We start from the raw sequence: 24,338 nt of genomic DNA on the forward strand, positions 1-24,338 counted from the left end.
GGTACCAACATCTTCATTTACCTCAGTGACCACAACACGAGTTGATACACCACCAACTTTTAAAAATAAAGGATGAGGAACCAACAGTGCAATATAACAACAGTAGTGAACACAACTGCTAAGTTGGTTGCTTTACAACAGATTTGTAAAGGGGCTGATTTTTTAAAAATTTTAATGTCCTCCTATAGGAGAACACTAGAATACACCTATTGCAGGGTGTTACATTTGAATTGGAGGTATCAATACGAACTCATGGTTTTTGTTTTCATATTATATATTTACATTTTTTATATTAAAAATATGTAGACATAGAAATACACACACCAAACACATATTCATAACATACACTTCCTAGCTATTTGCTATGAGGGTCTAGAAGCAATGACACCTTGTAGCAATGAACACATCTTACATCCGGATCTTGATTTCTGAACCACATTTTCTACTAAAACCAAGGCTCCCTGGAGAAATGGCTGATTCAGGGTGGGGCAGGGAAAGTACAAGACAAGCATGCAACATCTTGTACAATGAAGTAAAAGACTACTCAGAAATGATGGGAACATGTCAAAAAGACACTGAAGCCAGTTAGAAACGGTTGCCATTGTCATCTGTGGGACAATCTGAGCATCAAAATAAATGATAATAACGGATTGAAGCATAATACGTAAAATAAAAACTGAATTTTAATAATGAATCAATCAATAAGGAAGAAAGGAAAGCTATTCCTTCTAGTAGATGCTAACTTTTTTTTGTTTTTTTTTGTGAGGAAGATCAGCCCGGCACTAACATCCATGCTAATCCTCCTCTTTTTGCTGAGGAAGACCAGCTCTGAGCTAACATCTATTGCCAATCCTCCTCCTTTTTTTTTCCCCAAAGCCCCAGTAGATAGTTGTATGTCATAGTTGCACATCCTTCTAGTTGCTGTCTGTGGGACGCGGCCTCAGCATGGCCGGAGAAGTGGTGCGTCGGTGCACGCCTGGGATCCGAACCCGGGCCACCAGTAGCGGAGCGCGTGCACTTAACCGCTAAGCCACGGAGCCGGCCCCTAGATGCTAACTTGTAAATACAGAAAAAATGATGGAAGTAGAAAATCACCACTGGTATGACTAGTGAATAGAAAGTTGATGGAAAACAGCATATCCACATTGTCTAAAAACATATCCTACAAGTTACTTATTGATCACAAAGAGGAATAGCCTAGCAGACCAACCTTAACAAAATGAAACAAGTTAACATTTGACATCACCAATCACCAATATTAGGGCAAACTGACTTCATGTGCCTCCTTAAATGAAGCATTAAGAAGAATACACTTCTGTAGCATTCCAGCCAACAATCCATAATCCGAATCTAATCATAAGGAAATATCAGACAATTGAGGGACATTCTATACATGAGAGAGGGAGAGAGAGAGAGAAACAGACAGACAGACAGACAGACAGAAGAAGGAAATTAAAAAAAGGCAAGCAGGCAGGCTTGAGGGACTGTTTCAGAACAAGAAAGATTAAAGACACATGACAATTAAATGCAGTGTGTGATCCTGAATTGGACTGAATTGGGATACAGGAACTATAAAAACATTATTGGGATAATTGATGAAATGTGAATATAGTCTGTGAATTAGGTAATAGTATTGTATCAATATTAAATTCCCTAATTTTGAGAAAATGACTATGTAAGAGAATGCATTTTTTTTTTCAAGAAATATATATTTAAGTATTTAGGGGCAAAAAGAACATACTTTCACTTACTCTCAGAGTGGTTCAGAAAAAATTATATAGATATAACATACACACAATGATAAAGCAAATGGAGCAAAATATAAACAACTGGTGAACAAGAGTTCCTTTTATTATTCTTCCAACTTTCTGTAAGTTTTCTATTGTATCAAATAAGCACTTATCAAAAAGAAAAAAGTCCCCATTCACAATAAAACAGTTGGAAAACTCCCTTGTGAGTATTAAGTGAACATGTGCAGCAGTCCATCGAGTTCTAATGAAGATGCCCATGACAATCTCCCCTTTGGTTTCTTACTCTGATAATCATCACTATTACCATAATGGTTCTGAACATTAAGTTATTTTATGTTGTTATTTTTAGTTATGTAATGTTCATTTTATACCAATAATGGACCACTGCTAAAAGACAAAGTATAAGAAACTTAAATATAAAGTAAATATATAATTAAATATAAATTAATGAAAAGCATAAAAATGATTCCACAAATAAGGTTGAGATGCAGACCTTTGAGTTGGACTCATTAGATGAAATCTCTCATCCAGCACATAAAGATGACTCCAGACCTTCAAACAAGATATCAAAAAAGAAAAAATAAACACTGATGCTTATAGTCAATTTACTTTTTATTGTGGATAGCCTTTACTTGCATACTTGGAATCTTCCTTAATTTGTCATTTAAAAACACAACAATATTATATTTCATTTCAAGCATCAGGTTATAAAAAGATTGTTATTTTTGGAAAACTTAACACATTATAAAACTTTAATCTACACTTTACCCAAAAACCAAAGCAATCTTTTAATTTTTAAACTAATATATAGAATCATGTTTTACTTAAACAGAAATGTAAAGTTAACAAAAGTACAAGCATACTAAATTGGGGAAAGTAAAAATATGTAATATTACTAATAAAATAATAACCATCTTAAAGATTGTATTTTAAATGAAAAATTATTTTAAGATCGGTCTTTTTAAAAATCACCTCTTTAATATTTACCATACAAAAATGAAATCATCTAGGGGCCGGCCCGGTGGCGCAAGCGGTTAAGTGCGCACGCTCCGCTGCGGTGGCCCGGGGTTCGCAGGTTCGGATCCCGGGCGCGCACCGATGCACCGCTTGTCAAGCCATGCTGTGGCGGCGTCCCATATAAAGCGGAGGAAGATGGGCACAGATGTTAGCCCAGGGCCAGTCTTCCTCAGCAAAAAAAGAGGAGGATTGGCAGATGTTAGCACAGGGCTGATCTCCTCACAAAAAAAAACAAAATCATCTAAAGAAACCCTGAGGGAGAGAGTTTGCAAGGTTGCATAATGAGAGAGTTTTCAAGTCTAACAAAATGATTATTTACAGCATTAGGAGATGATTATTTACAGCAGGGATCAGCAAACTATAGCCTACTTACTGTTTTGGTAAATAAAGTTTTACTGAAAAAGGACCATGCCCATTTCTTTATATATTGTCTATCTATAGCTGCTTTCCCATGACAACAGCAGAGTTGGGACACAGATCACGTAGCCTACAAAGCCAAAACTGTTTACTAGCTGGCCCTTTACAAAAAATTATGTTGAACTCTGATTTATAGCAATAGAGTAGCTTTAGAAAGACTCAAACACCTACCCTGGGCCAGGCATTATGCTAAGTGTTGGAGATATAATAGTGAACAAAAATAACAAGGGATCTTGCAGTCTGTTGGAGAGAAAAGTAATCTAATTATCATACAAATAGAAAAATAAGAAACAGTAAGTGCTATCAAGGAAACAAAACAAGGAAAAGATTAAGAGAACTATGGGCCTCACATCAGGGAGTACAGAAAAGATTAGTGAAGGGTGTGTTATACAGGGGTATTCTCTGGTAAAGTTAAACTTAAAAGATAAGAAGTGAACTAGGTTTTTAAAAAAAGAGATGAAGAGTATTTCAAGTATTTCAGGCAGAGAGAACAAAATGTATGGGAAGAGGCATGGCTAGTGTGAAGAAGTGGAAGGAAGTCAGCATGACTAGACAGCATTAAACCTGTAGAAGGAAGATGAAGTGGAGTGACAAGCAAGGGGACAGAACACATAGACCTTTGTTGAGGGTAGTAGGTGGACAACATAGGCCAATTTGTCTCAGCTTCTACATGTCAGATAATCTTGCAGACTCCTCCCAAGACAAAGGCTGTCTCTACCTCCAGTTCCACAGCACTTGCTTGACACAGTGCATAATAGTGCTCAACAAACGTTTAAAGTTTGAAACATACAACTGATTAGAAAATGGAGTGTATTCCTTTTTAGGTCATTTACAGCAAACATTTTAAGAGACACTGATTTTCTCTTATAATTCAATAGAAAGAACCTGGAGTAGCTGTTCTGATTCAGCTACTAAGTGAATTATCTAAATCATTAACCCTCTCATCTGTCAAATCAGAGGACAGGACTAGGTGTTAAGTGAGGTTCCCTACAGCTTTCTTCCTTTCTTGTTTAAACTTCTTTCTTTGTTTTGTTTAAAATGATCTTCTAGTAACAACACCATTAAGATAAATAACTTGAAAATAAAACAGAGGTTTGAGGCTCTCCAGAAACAAGATATTCTAACTTTCCAATTTACACGACAATGTATAGATTCCTGTCTTATTAGTTATTAAGGTCTTCATAATTTGCTTTATACATTTAACAGTACAAAGCTTGAAAGAATTTTGTGTCAACTTAAAAAAAGAGAAGCAATCAAATTCACAAGTGATCTGGAAAACAAAACTGAAAAAGAATTCTCTTGATGTTTGAGTCATCAGCCCTTATGGGACACAAGTCAGACTGCAGCAGCTGTGGATCAACATTTAAAAGCAAGAATTCAATTTAATTGTGATAGCAGATTTTTAAAAGTTGATGGATCAGAAGCACAGAAAATAAATGAAGCAGGAATTTTCATTTGCTGAAATAAACCAACACAACCCATATTCTAAGGAACAGGGGATGATATCCAGTTATTCTACTCAAATCAGACTACCAACTGATTTCCTTCACCATGAACACTTCTGTCAAATAAGCTCTTCTCTACACACTTGGAAAACTTTAAAGATTTATCTCAAAGGTCCTTCCTTTGGGAGAGATGATTCCTGAAGAAAGCAGAGTTGACAATGGCCCATCCTCATGCTATCTATGTAGCTTGATAGCACGTAATAACACATTGATACTTAAGATTTTCAATTATTTGTTGACCTCAGTCTCCATTACTCTTCTCTGAGGGCAGAAGGATGTCTTCATCAACATGCTTAATGCTTATTTGTTGGATAAATAAATTAACATATCCTATCCGTTTAAAAGATAAATTTAACAGGGGCCAGCCCCAGGGCCTAGTGGTTAAGTTTGGCGCACTCTGCTTCAGCAGCCCAGGTTTGGACCTACATCACTCATCAGCGGCCATGCTGTGGCGACCACCCACGTACAAAATAGAGGAAGACTGGCACAGACGTTACCTCAGGGCGAATCTTCCTCAGCGGAAAAAAAAAATGCAGACTCCAACTACAGAACATTAACTTGAGAAAGAATCTATTCCAACCTCTTCATTTAACTAAAATAGGGCACTGAAAAGTCTAATTAAATTCCTATTAAATATGATGTATTCAAATCAAATCATGTTCTCTTCAAGAATTTCTCTGGGAGAGCTACTGGTTTTTGAAATGACAAAAACTTTTAATAATTTCAAGACCACTTTGCTAATAACTTTTAAAAATTACTAACCCAGAACTGGTTTTCCCAAACTTTGTTACCATTTTTGCTATCCCTGCCCTGTCCCAAATAAGATATCACTCATCATAGGGGTGTATACCTATCTGCCAGGACAATGTAGAGCATTACATTTGTCAAGTTATTAGATCTACAGCTCTTACTATCTTTCAGAAAGCTTTATGTGAATAACAAAACTGGATGTCCAAATTCTTATCAAGTTTTAAGTCAGGCGTTTATTGAACCCTATTTTATAAATCTAAAAACAAATAAGGTTGGTGTCTTTGATGTGCCTAAGATCATTAACATGAACTCAACTAACAAATCCAGTATTCTATCTCCTGCTGACCCCAAGCGCTCAGAACACCTGAACTAAAGAAGCTGAAAGCAGCAGCCATCTAAGCGCCATTTGCAGAGATGTGCTATACTTGGGCCACGCCTTTGGGATGTAAAAAAAAAAACAACATTTTAAAATAACAGTTTTATTGAGGTATAACGTACATACCATAAAATTCATCTGTTTTAAATGCACAATTCAATGATTTTTAGTAAATTTATAGAGTTGTACCACGATCACCACAATCGCATTTTAGAACATTTCCATAGTCACAAAAGATCTCTTACGTCCCTTTTCAGGAAATCCCATTTACACGCACACCCCAGGCAACTATAGTCTGCTCACTCTGACCCTATAAACTAGCCATTCCTGGACATTTCACATAAATGGAATCATATAATATATTGTCTTTTGTGTGTGATTCCCTTAACTTAGTATAATGTTTCCAAGGTTCAACCACGTTGTAGCACGTATCAGCATTCGTTCCTTTCAATTGCTCAGTAGTAGTCTATTGATGCGTATGCCACATTGTGTTTATTCACCAACTAATGGACATTTGGATTGTTTCCAATTTTTGGTTACTGAGTAACACTGCTGGGAATAATCCAGTACAAGTTTAAAATGATTATTTTTAATAATTTTTCCCAGTTTTATCTGCTTTTTGGGGAGACAATTGCCAAGCTCTTTACTCTACCATTCAGGAAGTTCCACCCTAACCAAGTTGTTGTTGTTGTTTTTGTGAGGAAGATCAGCCCTGAGCTAACAACCCTTGCCAATCCTCCTTTTCTTGCTGAGGAAGATTGGTCTTGGGCTAACATCCATGCCCATCTTCCTCTACTTTATATGTGTCAAGCCACAGCATGGCTTGACAAGTGATGCATCAGCCTGCTCCTGGGATCCGAACCAGCGAACCCCGGGCCGCCGAAGCAGAACGCACGAACTTAACCGCTATGCCACCAGGCCAATTCCCCCAACCAAGTTTTTTTAAATGGTAATTACCCTTGATTATTTTGAGAAGATTATGCTCTTATCAGTAGTTTGTCAGATACTGATGTCCTGTTTAGAAAGATTATAAAAACATATACCTGTATGTTCTTCTAGTACTCTCAGGGTTTCATTTTTTTAGTTCACTCTTAAGTCCAAACAGAATTTATTTTGATATATACAGAAAATTTGAGGCTGAAAAGCCTATAATATGAGTTTTATTAAGTTAAGTATACTTATTGCTGAACCCCATCTATTATCCAGAGGAAACTAAAGTCAAAAGACCACCCAAGTAGTTAAGAGACCAAAATTCCCAATTCTCAAGGTAAAAGCGAACCTACAGACAGGTGAAGATTAACACTCAAAGAGGCCTAGCACTTATACAACAACCAAAATAATCCAGATACTACTTTCCTTATAAATTTCCCAGTTTATATATCTTGATTATTTCTTCTTTTTACTCTACAGAAAAGTGTTTCTGGTCTTATAACAAAAGTTAGTGGGAAAATATTCACTTCAGAGAGATTTTTTATTTATTTATTTATTTTTTTTGTGAGGAAGATCAGCCCTGAGCTAACATCCATGCCAATTCTCCTCCTTTTTGCTGAGGAAGACCGGCTCTGAGCTAACATCTACTGCCAATCCTCCTCCTTTTTTTCCCCAAAGCCCCAGTAGACAGTTGTATGTCATAGTTGCACATCCTTCTAATTGCTGTATGTGGGACGCGGCCTCAGCACGGCCGGAGAAGCAGTGAGTCGGTGCGCGCCCGGGATCCGACCCCGGGCTACCAGCAGCGGAGCGCGCGCACTTAACCGCTAGGCCACGGGGCCGGCCCCCAGAGAGACTTTTACAACTAGTTTTGTTGGAATTCCTTCATTCAAAAAGAGGGAGTGCCTATACAGATTTTTATATACACCCTAACTAACTTTCTGCCAAGCAGCCTTTTTATTTCCTGTCTTTTGACAGAATAGGAAACATGAGACATGAGAAAAATTAAACCATTCAGTATTTTAATCACACAATCAACATCTCTGTTGGAGACACAAAATATTAAGGTTAATAATAGTTTTCTCCTTGTATAAAATAACTATAGAACCTACAGATAAATGTATAATTCATAATCCTGCTGGAAAACCCTACAAATTCTTCAGTTCATTCTAATTATTCCTCTGCATTTTCATAGAAATTCTTACTTTTACCACATCCCCTGAAAATTCTCTTAATAAGTCCTGATATTTCTCACACTTTTAACAAATTCTGGCTCTGAAATGAAACTAAACAGAGAGGCAATGTAAACTTATTTTTCTTTGCTATTACAAGTGGTAAACTTTTTTTTTCAATTATTTTATTGAGATCATAATGGTTTTATAACATTGTGTAATTTGGGGTATACATTATTTTTTATCAATTTCTGTACAGACTGCATTGTGCTCACCACCAGTAGTCTAATTTTTATCCGTCACCATACATATGTGCCCCTTTACCCCTTTCACCCACCCCCTAGCTTGCTTCCCCTCTGGTAACCACTAATCTGTTCTCTTTATTCATGTGTTTATCTTTCACATATGAGTGAAATCTTGCAGTACTTGTCCTTCTCTGTCTGGCTTATTTCGCTTAACATCATATCCTCAAGTTCCATCGATGTTGTTGCAAATGGGATGATTTTGTCTTTTTTATGGCTGAGTACTATTCCGTTGTGTGTGTATGTGTATGTATGTATATATATATATATATATACACACCACATCTTCTTTATCCATTCATCCGTAGAAGGGCATTTGGGTTGCTTCCACATCTTGGCTATTGTGAATAATGCTGCAATGAACATAGGGGTCCATAAATTGGATTGTTGATTTCAAGTTTTTTGGATAAATACTCAGTAGTGGGATAGCTGGATTGTATGGCATTTCTATTTTTAATTTTTTGAGAAATTCCATACTGTTTTCCATAGTGGCTGCACCAGTTTGCATTCCCACCAGCAGTATATGAGGGTTCCCTTTTCTCTACAACATTTGTTATTTTTTGTCTTATTAATTATAGCCATTCTGACAGGTGTGATATCTCACTGTAGTTTTTTTTTTAATAATTTTATTTATTTATTTATTTCCCCCCAAAGCCCCAGTAGATAGTTGTATGTCATAGCTGCACATCCTTCTAGTTGCTGTATGTGGGACTCGGCCTCAGCATGGCCAGAGAAGCGGTGCGTAGGTGCGCGCCCGGGGTCCAAACCTGGGCCGCCAGCAGCAGAGTGCGTGCACTTAACCACCAAGCCACGGGGCCAGCCCCTCATTGTAGTTTTGATTTGCATTTCCCAAATAATTAGTGATGTTGAACATCTTTTCATGTGTCTGTTGGCCATCTGCATATATTCTTTGGAAAAATGTCTGTTCATATCCTCTGTCCTTATTTTTTTTTGGTGAGGAAGATCGGCCCTGAGCTAACATCTGCCAATCCTCCTCTTTTTTTGCTGAGGAAGAATGGCCCTGGGCTAACATCCGTGCCCATCTTCCTCCACTTTATATGGGACACCGCCACTGCATGGCTTGACAAGCGGTGCGTCAGTGCGCCCACAGGATCTGAACCGGCGAACCCCCGGGCCGCCGCAGCGAAGCGCACGCACGTAACTGCTTGCACCACCGGGCCGGCCCCTCCTCTGTCCGTTTTTTGATGGGGTTGTTTTTTTGTTGTTGAGTTGTATGAGTTCTTTATGCGTTTTGGAAATTAACCCCTTGTCAGATATATGATTTGCAAATATTTTCTCCCAGTTGGTGGGTTGTCTTTTCGTTTTATTCTTGGTTTCCTTTATAATTTTATTTATTTATTTATTTTCCCCCAAAGCCCCAGTAGATAGTTGTATGTCATAGCTGCACATCTTTCTAGTTGCTGTATGTGGGACGCGGCCTCAGCATGGCCGGAGACGGGGTGTGTTGGTGCGCGCCCGGGATCCGAACCCGGGTCGCCAGCAGCGAAGCACGAGCACCTAACCGCTAAGCCACGGGGCCAGCCCATTCTTGGTTTCCTTGAACATGGTTTCCTTCCTTCTTTGCAGTAGCTCTTTAGTCTGATGAAGTCCCATTTGTTTATTTTTTCTTTTGTTTCCCTTGCCTGAGTAGACATGATATTTGAAAAGATGCTGCTAAGACCGATGTCAAAGAGTGTACCACCTATATTTTCTTCTAGGGAGTTTTATGGTTTCAGGTCGCACATTCAAGTCTTTAATCCATTTTGAATTAATTTTTGAGTATGGTGCAAGAGAATGGTCTACTTTCATTCTTTTGCAAGTGGCTGAACAGTTTTCCCAACACCATTTATTGTAGAGACTTTCCTTTCTCCATTGTATGTTCTTGGCTCCTTTGTCGAAGATTAACTGTCCACAGATGTGTGGTGTATAAGTGGTAAACCATTTGTTTTTGTGAGGAGGACTAGCCCTGAGCTAACATCCGATGCCAATCCTCCCCCGCTTTTTTCTTGAGGAAGATTGGCCCTGAGCTAACATCAGTGCCCATCTTCCTCTACTGTATATGGGACGCTGCCACAGCATGGCTTGACAAGTGGTGCGTCGGTGCACGCCAGGGATCAGAACCTGCGAACCCCGGGCCACCAAAGCAGAGCGCACGCACTTAACTGCTTGCACCACCAGGCCAGCACCCTATAAGTGGTAAACTTTTAAGTGCAAAGAAAATACACTCAAACAGGCATGGTGAGCTCAAGTAATTTCAAAGTAAATAAACAGAAATTCAAAATTCACATCAACTGAAAATTTCTTTTTCTTTAGTTTTTTTAGGGTATGGCCACAAAGGCCAGGTTTTATAACCTGCACTATTTATCCTAATTTTTTTAATATAAACACCATCACAGAAATGTCTGCTCTATTACAAAATCATTCCAAATATTCAGGAAAAAGGAAAGAAAGTGTGTCGGTCACTAACTGACAAGACATATTAGCAGGCCCATTGAAGTTTTATGTACAAGTAACTATCTCCTCCCTCAGATAAACAATTTAAAAGGGGGGCCGGCCCAGTGGCTTAGCGGTTAGGTGCACACGCTCTGCTACTCGCGGCCCGGGTTCGGATCCTGGGCACACACTGACGCACCGCTTCTCCAGCCATGGTAAGGCCACGTCCCACATACAGCAACTAGAAGGATGTGCAACTATGACATACAACTATCTACTGGGGCTTTGGGGAAAAAAAAAGGGGGAAGATTGGCATTAGATGTTAGCTCAGAGCCGGTCTTCCTCAGAAAAAAAAAGAGGAGGATTAGCATGGATGTTAGCTCAAGGCTGATCTTCCTCACAAAAAAAAAAACCCAACAATTTAAAAGGCAGAAAATTCAGTCTTATTATTTCCCAATTATTACTAAGTGTCTACCACATGGGAAGCTTGCACAGAAGACACAGGCCTTGTAGGACATTTAACAAAACATCCTCCTACAGTAGTGCTTTCATTATTTAAATTGGCACATGGCAGATTATGTTAACAGATTTATTTATTGACTAAGTCTAATCATATTTCCTCAGTTGGCATCAATATGATATCTACTATTTATGTTTGCTTCAACATTGGATATTTGTTCAAAAGTCTTCCATATTTGATTCCTACCATAGAATTTTGGGTTTAAATGAAATTTAAGATTTTTTTTATGGTAGATTCCAAAAGGATAAAGAACCCTAATGAAAGCTAAGATCATTTGGTTTGTGAATCCCATTTATAAGCCAAAGAATTTGCTTTTTATTGTAAGGAAATAGAACATTTTGTAATTAAGTGTTCCACAGCAATGAATTAAGATCCAAAGCGACCTAATAATATTTTTCAAAAACTGGTCATGTCATCACCTTTTCTGGCACATGACTTTTCTATTTTAATGTTTTTTTTTTTTTTTAATTTATTTTTTTCCCGCAAAGCCCCAGTAGATAGTTGTATGTCATAGCTGCACATCCTTCTAGTTGCTGTATGTGGGACACGGCCTCAGCATGGCCCGAGAAGTGGTGCGTCAGTGCACACCCGGGATCCCAACCCAGGGTGCCAGCAGCAGAGCGCAAGCACTTAACCGCTAAGCCACGGGGCCAGCCCCTATTTTAATGTTTTATAGTTTTCATTTGATTCAAAGCAAAACTCAAGACAGCATTCTTTTTAAGAAATTGTTTCCCAAAGTTTAAATGCCTATTATTTCACAAAGACTTTAAATTACACATATTTAAACCAAATAAAAAAATATGGAAAATATGGATAACTTCATTTGGAGAAAGCAAACCACAAACTGTAAACTTCATGTGTGCAGGGACCACATGTCTACCTTGCTTCCTATTCTATTTATTTATTCATTTAGTCAACAAATATTTATTGAGCATCTACCACGTGCCTGACAATGTTCTGAGCAATGGAGATACATCAAAAAACAAAACGGACAAAAATCCCTGTCCCCTTTGGAACTTACATTCTAGCAAGGGGAGACAGACAATTAACAAAATAAGCAACTATGTATAGTATGTTAGAAGGGGATAAGTTGGTAGAGGGGAATGGGGAGGGCAGAGTGCGATTTGAAATAGGGTAGCCTGGTTGGCCTCATTGAAAAGGAAAGTGAAGGAATGAGCATAGGACAGGTGGAGAAAGAACAGCCTAGGTCCAGGTCCTGACATAGGACAGGGACTAGAGTATTCACAGAACTGCAGGAGGATCTGTGTGGCTGAAGCTGGGAAAGGAGCAGGATATGAGTTTAGAGAGGGCAAGGTGGGGGGTGGGTAGATCACAGAAAGCTTGAAGGTCAATGAAAAAACTTTGGTTTCATTTTGAGTAAAATGGGAGTCATTAACAGGGTTCTAAGCTGAGAATTTACAAGACCTGACTAAACTGAATCACTCTGGCTGCTATGTTCAAAACAGATAGTGGGGCAAGAATGGATACAAGGAAACAACTAGCACGCAACTCCAATAAGTCAGGTCAGAGGTGCTGGTGGTTTGGACCAGAATGGGAGGAGTGAAGTTAAGATGCTATCTAGATTCTGTATATATTCTCAAGATGAAGTAAACAGGATCTCCTGACTGATTAGATATGGGTAATGAAAAAAAAAAAGTCACGGATAACTTCAAGATTTTTGGTTAAAGGCTAGTAACAAAAGAGAAAAACTGACAAATTGGACTTAATAAAGATTTTTCAATTTTGTACATCAAAAGATACTATCCACAGAGTACAAACGCAACCCACAGAATGGGAGAAAATATTTGCAAATCTTATATCTGATAAGGGATAATATCTAGAATATATAGCAAACTCCTAAAACTCAACAACAAAACAAGCAACCTGATTCAAAAACGGGCGAAGGACTTGAATAGACATTTCTCCAAAGAAGATAAATGAAATGTTTATGCACTGTTGGTGGGAATGTAAAACGGTACAGCCGCTGTGAATAGTATGAAGGTTCCTCAAAGAATTAAAAATAGAATTACCATATGACCCGGCAATTAATTCCACTTCTAGGTATATACCCAAAAGAACTGAAAGCAGGGTCTTGAAGAGATATTTGTACACCCATATTCATAGCAGCATTATTCACAGATGAATGGATAAGCAAACTGTGGTATATACATACAATGGAATATTATTCTACCTTAAAAAGGAAGGAAATTCTGCAATATGCTACAACATGGATGAACCTTGAGGACATTATGTTAAGCAAAATAAACCAGTCACAAAAAGATAAACACTGTATGATTCCACTTATATGAGGTACTTAGTCAAAATCATAGAGACAGAAAGTATAACGGTGGTGCCAGGGGCTGCGGGGAAGGGACAATGGGGAGTTATTGTTTAAAAGGTACAGAGTTTCAGTTTACAAGATGAAAAGAGTTATGTGGATGAATGGTGGTGATGGCTGCACAACAATGTGAATGTATTTAATACCACTGAACTATATACTTAAAAATGGTTAAGATGGTAATTTTTGTTACATGTATTTTAACACAAGAAAAAAAAAGTCAAGGATAACTCCAGGGTTTCTGGTTAAAGGCTAGAGCAGAGGAAGATTAAAGGAAGACATGGTTTGAGAGGGAAGATCAGAAATTCAGATTTGGACAATTTTCAGTTAGAGATATCTATTACATAGATAGTGGAGATCACATGTAAGCAACTGGACAAACCGAGTGTTCAGGGAAGAGATCTGGCCTGGAGATATAACTCTGGGAGTTGTCAGCATATAGATAGTATTTAAAAGCATGAGATTTTATGAGCTCACCAAGGGAATGAATATAGATAAAGATAAGAGATTTGAGTACGAACACTGGGCAATGGACAGCCCAATGTTAAAGACATCAGAAAGAAAAGGAGGAACCATCAAAGGAAACTGAAAAGATACAGCCAGCCAGTGAGCTAGGAGGAAAAACAACAGTGTGGTGGTACCCTAGAAACCAAATGAAGAAAGTGTTCCAAGAATTAAAAACAATCAATTGGGTCAACTGCTCTACTAAGTTGAGAACTAAGAATTGACTACTGGATGTCCTCACCTCCTAGGAAGGTCAGGCGTACCCATCACAATAAATGTGTTCGGTGAATATACAAAGCAAAATATTATAATTAATCATTATTTCAGGGCCAGCCCCGTGGCTTAGTGGTTAAGTGCACGCGCTCCGCTACTGGAGGCCCGAGTTCGGATCCCAGGCACGCACCGACGCACCACTTCTCCGGCCATGCTGAGGCCGCATCCCACATACAGCAACTAGAAGGATGTGCAACTATGACATACAACTATCTGCTGGGGCTTTGGGGGAAAAAAAACATAATAATAATAATTAATCATTATTTCAAATTCTCTTCAATACTTCTGAAAACGCACTGTTGAAAATGCATCCAACTAAATATGTACTAATGGAAGTAACTTTGTCAAATTCATAATTCTTTTATAAAAAAATTTTTGTTTTGGACTTTCAGATTATCACAACTAAAAGTGGGAATTGTCAGTGCTTTGACATATGGCTACCATAACACTAGCTGTCTTCTATTTGGTAGCAATAGAAACCTCCCAATGCTGCACAAGTAGAAAGATGAGTGGTCAGAGAACTAGTACCTCATCTGTTACTCACTTTTCCTCTCTGAGCCTTCATTTTTTCCACCTGTAAAATGAATATTCATATGTTCTTCCCTCTAAGAATGCCCTTCCTCTGATCAAATTCCACTACCTTCAGATTCAGCTCCTGTTACCTTCTCCTCGGAGACTTCCCAGGTTCTCTAGTTCCTGTTCATCTTCCCCTTCTCTGAACTCCAATAATAATTCAGTTTCACAATACACAAACTATTCATCTGGTCCTACATCACATACTGCCTTGAGCATTCTCTTAGCTGTTTTATGTGTCTGTCTTAAGCACCCCTATTGCACCAGAAAATCTTAAGTATATAACTGTTTTGTTTTTGCCTACAATTCCTAATACAACAATATATCAATAGAAATTAATCATTTAATGGGGCAATTAAGAATTAGTAAGAAAGACCTCTTCTGTTAGTTCCTACAAAGACTGAAAGTATCGCTTTCTGTAAGACAGCCATGCTGTAGCTTATTTTTAAAAGACATATAGGATTAAAGACCAAACTCAAATGCATATATGTCCACAATTAGCTTTTGGCATAGGATAATTGAGAGACTAATCAGAAATTTAAAAACTAAAGTCAAAGGGCACCTTAAACCGAGGGTGCAAAAAGTTAATACAACTTGCAAAAATCTACAGAATACTAGGTAGCTAGGAACAAAATAAATCTAGTTCTTGACAGGTTTTAAGATCATTTCTCCCAGCAGACCCACCAGTGATTATTGGTTTTGACTGACCACTGATTTAGTTACTCAGTCGACAGATCATACTATGCTCTCTGAAGAGCAAGACAAGGTACTGGGCCAGATGCTGTAACCCACATGGGCCCCTAGCCTACCTGCCTAAACTCTCCCGAGGAGCTTGTTAACATGCATATTCCCAGGCCCATATCAGACCCAATGAATCAGAATGGGGAGAAAGGGGTCCAGGAATCCAAACTTTAACAAGTTATTCAGATGATTCTTCTATATACTAAAATTTGAAAAAATCAAGGCACTAAGAGATGCGAAGATCTCTCTTAATTATGACAAAACCTCTGCCTTCAATATGACTGTAATATAGTAGGGGATAAATGTACACATAGCACCAGATATAACAATCTGAGATATAAAACAAAAAGTACCAAAAATGACAGGAAAAGTCTCTTCTAGCTAGGCAAAAAACAAGAAAGGCTTCGTGGAGAAGACAGGTGGGTTTTTCGAGTTCAGATGAGTTGGGAGAAATGCACTTATAACCGAGGAAAATGGAAAGAATTAAGACAAGAAAAAAAAAAGAAAAAAATGGTTTCATGCACGGAACGTATCAAAGTGGTAGGGCATCAGCCTAGGCTAGGCCACAGGCTAGGCTTCTCTTCTTTCCTTGCTCAGCTATGTGAATCATCAACTTCAAGGCCCTTCCATGGACAATCATGCATCGCTTAAACAGGGATACATTCTGAGAAATGCACTGTTAGGCAATTTCATCATTGTGTGAACATCATAGAGTATACTTACACAAACCTAGATGGTATAGCCTACTACACACCTAGGCTATATGGTACTAATCTTATGGGACCACCATCATAAATGCAGTCTGTCACTGACCAAAACATCACTGTGTGGCACATGACTGTACTCAGAGTATAATCTAAGAATAATGACCAGCCAATCTCCAGCCAATGGAAATGGGGCAGGTGTGTGGATTTCCATTCACATTCTACACCAAAATCATGAGTCTAATCTTGGCCAAAGCTGCTTCTAATTACTTGACCTCTCAACAACCAAATAATTCCACCACCTTTAGTATCCTCAGTGCTGGACCTCACTCCTGACATCAACCCACCACCTAAATTAAAAATATTACCCATTAAAGAGATATCTAATCAAAGTTCTTCATGGTACCATGCAGAAAGCTAGGTATCAGTGGGTGACTGGCTCCAGAACCCAGATCTCCTAGCTGCCAGCAAATTACTTTTTCCAGCATCCCACAGTATATCTTAAACTCTAGCTCTCAGCAATGTTCAAATTGCTTTATTGACTTATTAGAGCCAAAAGCATTAAGATAGTACCTCCTACTTGCACAACTCTAGGAGTCATTTTTTACATTACAGTCTATGTGAATAGTGCCCTCTAGAGCACAACTCTAGAATACAATGTGAATAGTGATCAGGAGTCACTGGCCAGCCATACGCCAGTTAGGTGTTTCAACAAGTATCCTGGATGTCAACATTTTATTAACATACTTTATAGGCAAAGCACTAAGGAAAGGTTTAATAGCTTAGAATAGCTACTGTAGATATTCCAAGTGACAAATAAAAGCAACCTGTATCATCTTCTGGTTTTGAAGCCCCTTATTTTAAAATGTTAAATAGCCCAATAATCATTTCCTGATAAGCCTGGACTTACCACAGAACTTCTTAATGGAACCTGAAAAGTCTTGAGCTGTTTTTTAAATAGCATGTTATAAGGGCTATTTCTCCATGTATGCTAATCAGATTACCATTTTTAATACACATATACGTATATGTATATATATATACATACGTATACATATATACATACATGTATATATACATATATACACATATATAGACATATATATGTGTATATATCCCTTAAAGAAGTACTGAACAGTCTAGGTCAGCTGAAACAATGTGATTTTTTCTTTTTCTAGGAAAGATTTGCCCTGAGCTAACATCTGTTGCCAATCTTCCCCCAACTTTTTTTTCCCTCCCCAAAGCCCCAGTACATAGTTGTATATTCTAGTTGTAGGTCCTTCTATGTGAGCCACCACCACAGCATGGCTACTGACATATGAGTGGCATGATTCCATGCCCAGGAATCAAACCCAGGCTGCCAAAGCAGAGTGCACCAAACTTTAACCACTAGGCCATCAGGGCTGGCTCAAAACAATGTGATCTGGAGGGCGGCGGGGGGGGGGGGGGGGGGGGCGGTGAGGAAGATTGGCCCTGAGCTAACATCTGTTGCCTATCTTTCCCTCTTTTTGCTGAGGAAGACTGGCACTGAGCTAACATCTGTGCCCATTTTCCTCTATTTTGTATGTGGCATACCACCACAGCATGGCTTGATGAATGGTGTGTAGGTCTGCACCCAGGATCCAAACCTGCAAACCCCTAGGCCACCGAAGCAGAGCATGCGAACTTAACCACTACACCACCGGGCCGGAACCAGAAACAATGAGATTTTTATTTTTTATTATTATTTATTTATTTATTTTTTTGTGTGTGTGTGAGGAAGATCAGCCCTGAGCTAACATCCATGCTAATCCTCCTCCTTTTTTCCCCCAAAGCCCCAGCAGATAGTTGTATGTCATAGTTGCACATCCTTCTAGTTGCTGTATGTGGGACGCGGCCTCAGCATGGCCGGAGAAGTGGCGCGTCGCTGCGCGACTGGGATCCGAACCCGGGCCACCAGCAGCGGAGCGCGTGCACTTAACCGCTAAGCCACGGGGCCGGCCCTGAGATTTTTAAAAATGTTTACAAAGTGGCGCAGAGAGAAAAAATGGTTTAGTTACCCAAATTTCCATTCTGTTGCATGAACGACCCTGTTTGGTGGCTAAAATTTTAAAAAGAAAAAAGTTAATTACCATTCTTTTAAAGCTATCTTTAATCAGATAAAATTATTTCTATCATTTCCATTATATCATATAAAATTCAACTTATTTCCCTCAGAAACTTTAATCTCATTCAAAAAAAACAAACAAACTTTACAAAGTATTTTGTTGTACTGTTTCTAAATTAACTATAGAAACAACTAATTATTTTAGCACCTACAATACATCTGTGCTAGGCATTTTGAGGAATACAAAGATGTTCAAGAGTCCCAGTCCTTAAATTTAGATGTCAACTCAACAGAGATGTAAAGAATGGAAGGAAATGAGTAACTGAAGTGGACTTCTTTGACCCTGAAACATGAGGATGGCTTCAGAGGACCTAAAAAGCAAAGAGAGTATTCTGAAAGGAGATAGCATAAACAACAGTACAGAAACAGGATAAGCAAGCAAGCATTCATTCATTCATGCACTCAGTGCTCACATTAGTGCCAGGCTAAATATTTACTGACTACCCACACAGTGTTCCAGGCATAGAGCTAGGATTACTATGATCTTCCTTTTAATCCTCACAACATATTGTGAAGACCTTGTGTTATTCTCTTCCTACAGATGAGTACATGGTACCGAGAGGTTAAGGACCTTGGCCAAGATTACATGAATATTAAGTGGCAAAGTGGGAATTCAAACCAAATCTCTCCATCTCAATTCTGATGCTCACCCCCTATCTATTATTTTAGGAGGAGAATGTACTGGAATAAGTTGGACTGGTGAACACAGATATCAATTATTAGCAGGAAGGGAAAGATCCCAACATGGAGGGATAAGTAAGTCAGGACTTCATGTAAGTGCTACCTGGGAACATAATACGGCCTTGAACAGAATGAAACCAGTGTTTTCTGAAGACAAGTTATCATAGTTAAAGCAAGACAGATGTGAGAGAAGAATGTGTAGTATTAGAGAGACTTGCCGTTAAGTGATTTAAAAAAAAAGATATGATTACTGCAATAAAAAAATTAATTAAAAATTAAAAAAAAAAGATATGATAATGGCTAGGACCAAGAAGATAATAAGAGGGAATGGAAAAGGACAGAATCTCTGAGACAGTCACAAAAATAGAAAGTATTGGTAATAAGTAAATAAAATAAGGGATAAATGGTAAGAACTAAAACTGTCTATTTGCAGATGGTGTAGACAATCCAAAGGAATCTACAAAAAAAGCTATTAAAATAAGTGAATTTAGCAAAGTTGCAGGATGCAAGATCAATATACAAAAATCAATTCTATTTCTGCATAGTAGTAATGAGCAATCAAAAGATGAAATTAAAAACAAAAACAATTACACTTGTATCAAAAATTGTGAAATATTTAAGAGATAAATGTGACAAAGATGTATAAGATCTATACTTCAGAACTTCAAAACACTGCTAAAAAAAATTAACGAAGACCTAAATAAATGGAGAGATATACTATGATCACAGATGGGAAGACTCAATATTGTTAAGATGTCAATTCTACCCCCAAAAAGATTCAGTGTAGTCCCAATCAAAGTCCCAGCATGCTTTTTTTTTTTGTAGAAATTGACAAACTGATTCTAAAACATATTTGGAATGCAAAGGACCTAGAACAACCAAAACAACTTTGAAAAAGAAGAGTACAGGGGCCAGCCCGGGTGGCGCTGGCGCTTTGACAGCCCAGGGTTCCCTGGTTTGGATCCTGGGCGCTGACCTGCTCACCGCTCATCAAGCCCTGCTGAGGCGGCGTCCCACATAGAAGAGCTACAACTCTACGAGTATCATACACAACTATGTACTGGGGCTTTGGGGAGAAGAAGAAAAAAAAAAAAAAGAAGAGTATCGTTGGAGAACTAACACTATCTGATTTTAAGTTATGGTAAATCAAACCATGTGGTATAGGCATAAAAATAAGATAAACATATCAATGGAATAGAGTCCAGAAACAGTCCCACACATATATGGACAACTGATTTTTGACAAAGTATAAAGGCAATCCAGGGCCGGCCCCGTGGCTTAGCGGTTAAGTGCGCGCGCTCTGCTGCTGGCGGCCCAGGTTCGGATCCTGGGCGCGCACCGACGCACTGCTTCTCCAGCCATGCTGTGGCCGTGTCCCACGTACAGCAACTAGAAGGATGTGCAACTATGACATACAACTATCTACTGGGGCTTTGGGGGAAAAAAATAAATAAATAAAAATTTAAAGGCAATCCAGTGGAGAAAGGATAATCTTTTCAAAACTGCTGCTGGAACAACTGCATATTCATTGCAAATATATGAACTCTGAAGCATACTTCACACCATATGAGCTAGAAATGAAAAACAGACCTAAATGTAAAACCAAAAACTATACAACTGCTAGAAGGCATAAAAGAAAATCTTTGCAACCTTGGATTAGGCAAATATTTCTTAGATATGACAACAAAAGCAGAGCTGAGCCCATAAAAGAAAAAAATTGATAAATTGTACTTCAAAAAAATTTTAAAGCTTTTACTCTTCAAAAACCACTACTAAGAGAATAAAAAGACAAGCCACAGACTGGGAGAAAACATCTGCAAACCATCTATCTGATAAAGAACTTATACACAGAATATACAAAAAACACTCAAAACTTAATGAAAGAAAATAAACAACCCAATTTATTTAAATGGGAAAAAGATTTAAACAGATATTTCACCAGAGAAGAAATACGGATGCCAAAGAAGCACTTGAAAATATTTTGGAAAAACAGTTTGGCAATTTCTTTAATAGTTACATATCTATCATATGATTCAGCCACGCCAATCCTACGTATTTACAAAGGTAGCTTTATTTGTAATAGCCAAATACAGGAAACAACTCAAGCATCTACCAACAGGTAAATAATAAACAAATGTGATATATCTATACAATGGAATACTACAACAATTAAGAGGAATGAATTACTGACACATACAACATCTTAAAATAGTTATACTGAATGAAAGAAGCCAGATGAAGGAAGGAAGGAAGGAAGAGAGGGAAGAAGGGAGGGAATATATTCAGTATGACTTGATTTATATAAAATACAAATATATATGATATATGTAAAATTCTAGAAAATGCAAACTAATCTATAGTGACTAAAAGCAGACCAATGTTTACTTAGCGATGGGGCAGGGAGAGCATGAGAGGGAGAGAATACAAAGGGGAACAAGCCAACTTTTGGGAGTGACTGATATGTTCACTATCTTGACTGTGGTGATGGCTTCACAGGTGTATATATATCCAAGTCAAAACTTACCAAATTATATACTTTAAACATATGTAGTTTATCGTGTGTCCATTATACTTCAATTTCTTAAAAAGTGAAAAAACAAAACAAAGTATATGTAAGGAAAAAAAGTGATAAAAGTTCAAGAAGAAAGAGTCAGGAAGAAGCACTGTTTGTTCAGGACAGGGTGGGTAAATCCCTGAGGATTCCGTGCCGTTTGAAACAGCTGGATATGAGAAAACAGTGAAAAAAGCCAAACATCATGTGTAGGCAGTGAGAAACATGGATCTGAAACACAATCATTCCTTGAGAAACAGCAGAAGACAGAGCACAAGGCAGAGGAGGGTGCCAAGTTAGCTCAATACCTCATTAATCTATAACACACTATTTATGTTGCATTCCCCTTGGCCTGTCAGCTTTTTAAAATGCAAAAGTCAGACTTCTCTCCTGGCTTATTTCACTGATAAACAGAACTGAAACAAGAGATCCAGACAAAGCCCACAACCTCTCACAGGTTCTGTCCAGACAATCAAACTTGGCTCAGCTTGCTTTGAAATTTCTCAAATGAATCTAACACACCTTGGGCTCGTATAATTCATCTATGATAATAAGCATTCAAGGAGATACATAGTTTAGCAGAAAATATCTTAAACTGACTTATATTTCTTTTTTTTTTTTTTTGTGAGGGAGATCAGCTCTGAGCTAACATCCGTGCTAATCCTCCTCTTTTTGCTGAGGAAGACCAGCTTTGAGCTAACATCTATTGCCAGTCCGCCTCCTTTTTTTCTTCCCCAAAGCCCCAGTAGATAGTTGTACGTCATAGTTTCACATCCTTCTAGTTGCTGTATGTGGGATGCGGCCTCAGCATGGCCAGAGAAGCAGTGTGTCGGTGCACGCGCGGGATCCGAACCCGGGCCACCAGTAGTGGAGCGCGGGCACTTAACCGCTAAGCCACAGGGCCGGCCCCTGATTTATATTTCTAAATTGCTTAAAGCAAGGTGAAAAAGCCCGTCCAAAATATATCTTGTGTTATAAATGTAACAAAAATGTCATGTTCTAAATCTATATAGCCCAGTGAAAAGAGCTAATAGATGGCTTTCACTGCTGTCTGGATCCGGGGTCCAGTCCTTACCCCTTGCCCCACCCTTCTGCAGTAACTCAAATGCCACGTTCTCAATAAAGCCTTCCTAAGTCCCCTCTTCACTGCGCTCCCTTGACAGAATTAATTACCCTTTTCTGCCCTCATAACTATACTTGAACAGCACTTAGTTCCTTAAGCTATTAGAGGTTAAGTACTGTCCTACTCATCACAAAGCCTCAACACAGTGTTCTGTACACACTAGGTGCTAACACAGGGAAAAGAGGAGTTTGATGGCATAGGCCAAAGGTGACAAGACCTACAGGGGCCTGGAGACCAAACCCAAGGCTCACCAGAGTTCTGGTTTCCCTTCATCAAGTGTGGTAACTGCAGCTTACTGGGGCTAAGGGGATAGGTACATGGGGGTTCACTACATTATTGTTTACTTTGTATATGTTCAAAATTCTCCACAATAAACTGTTAAAAATAATAATAGAGAGTACGTGAAAATATGATCAAACCTTTTTGTTCTTAATTTCCTATCTTTGAACTTTTCTTTCCTTTTTCCCTTAAACTTGATCTTTTCCAGCCTCCCTGCTTTGTTGTCAACAGGTCCACTGGGTCATTAGCCATTTAACAAATGGTGGTTTGGAGGATAAAAGACAGACCCTTTGCACAGGCAGTGGAATTCCAAATGCTAGACTCTTGGCTCCACAATGTCTGATTCAGAAGAACTGCTGGGAGCTATTAGTTTAGCTTGCCCACCCAGGCATATGAAGACTCCTAGAGTTCCCTTTACACCACTCCCATATGCCTCTCATTTATGCCTACACAGTTTGGTGATTGTGTGCTTTCGTTCAGCACAGGAACGGGAATCAGACCCAGTGTGACCACAGAAATTATTAGGAAGGTCCAGGGATAAGGAATCTAGAATGAAGCAGTTTCAAATGTGGAATTACAACAGATCAGAATTTTTTTCTAGTGGGGCAAGAATCCAACAAAAATGCATTTTCAAACTCCCCAGACACAAGATGAGGAGGATATACAATAACAGTATGTGAGATGCAGTCTGGCCTAAATGAGAGCATTTGCCTTTCTGTAAGCATTTCTTGTGCTTTCCCACTCCTGAGCCTTTGCTAACATTCTCCCCTCTACCTGGAACTGTGGCCCAGATCATATCTGAATCTTTTTTGATTTATTTTTTGTGTGTGTGAGGAAGATCAGCCCTGAGCTAACATCCATGCTAATCCTCCTCTTTTTGCTGAGGAAGACTGGCCCTGAGCTAACATCTATTGCCAACTCTCCTCCTTTTTTTCCCCCCCAAAGCCCCAGTAGATAGTTGTATGTCATAGCTGCACATCCTTCTAGTTGCTGTATGTAGGATGCGGCCTCAGCATGGCCGGAGAAGCGGTGCGTCGGTGCACGCCCAGGATCCGAACCCGGGCCGCCGGTAGAGGAGCGCGCACTTAACCGCTAAGCCACGGGGCCGGGCCCTGAATCTTCATTTTCATTAAAAAAATTTTTTTAGGTATTACTGCTCTCTTCTTTTCTGATACAAAGATACTAGGAGTAATCTTATGCCTGGTTTTTTTTTTTTCTCTTTCTTAACTCACAAAGAGAACAAAGTAAAAGG

General features: G+C 38.7%; 1 protein-coding gene across 11 annotated transcripts in view; it reads right to left on the reverse strand.

Annotated features, from left to right (window-relative positions):
• The window catches only part of CBFA2T2 (CBFA2/RUNX1 partner transcriptional co-repressor 2), a 166,136-nt gene that overhangs the window by 94,195 nt on the left and 47,603 nt on the right, over positions 1 to 24,338 (reverse strand). For 3 of the 11 annotated variants that reach the window (XM_058562911.1, XM_058562909.1, XM_058562904.1), the window contains exon 2: positions 2,245 to 2,303. The exons of 6 other annotated variants lie outside the window; for them this stretch is intronic. The gene's annotated coding sequence lies outside the window, so the exon portion shown is untranslated. Of the gene's footprint in view, positions 1 to 2,244; positions 2,304 to 3,356; positions 3,454 to 5,942; positions 5,961 to 24,338 lie in introns of those variants that run through there. 2 more of the 11 variants (XM_058562908.1, XM_058562905.1) reach the window with 2 other exon arrangements.

The sequence above is a fragment of the Diceros bicornis genome, chromosome 19, assembly GCF_020826845.1.
Source record: "Diceros bicornis minor isolate mBicDic1 chromosome 19, mDicBic1.mat.cur, whole genome shotgun sequence".
Lineage (NCBI taxonomy): Eukaryota > Metazoa > Chordata > Mammalia > Perissodactyla > Rhinocerotidae > Diceros > Diceros bicornis.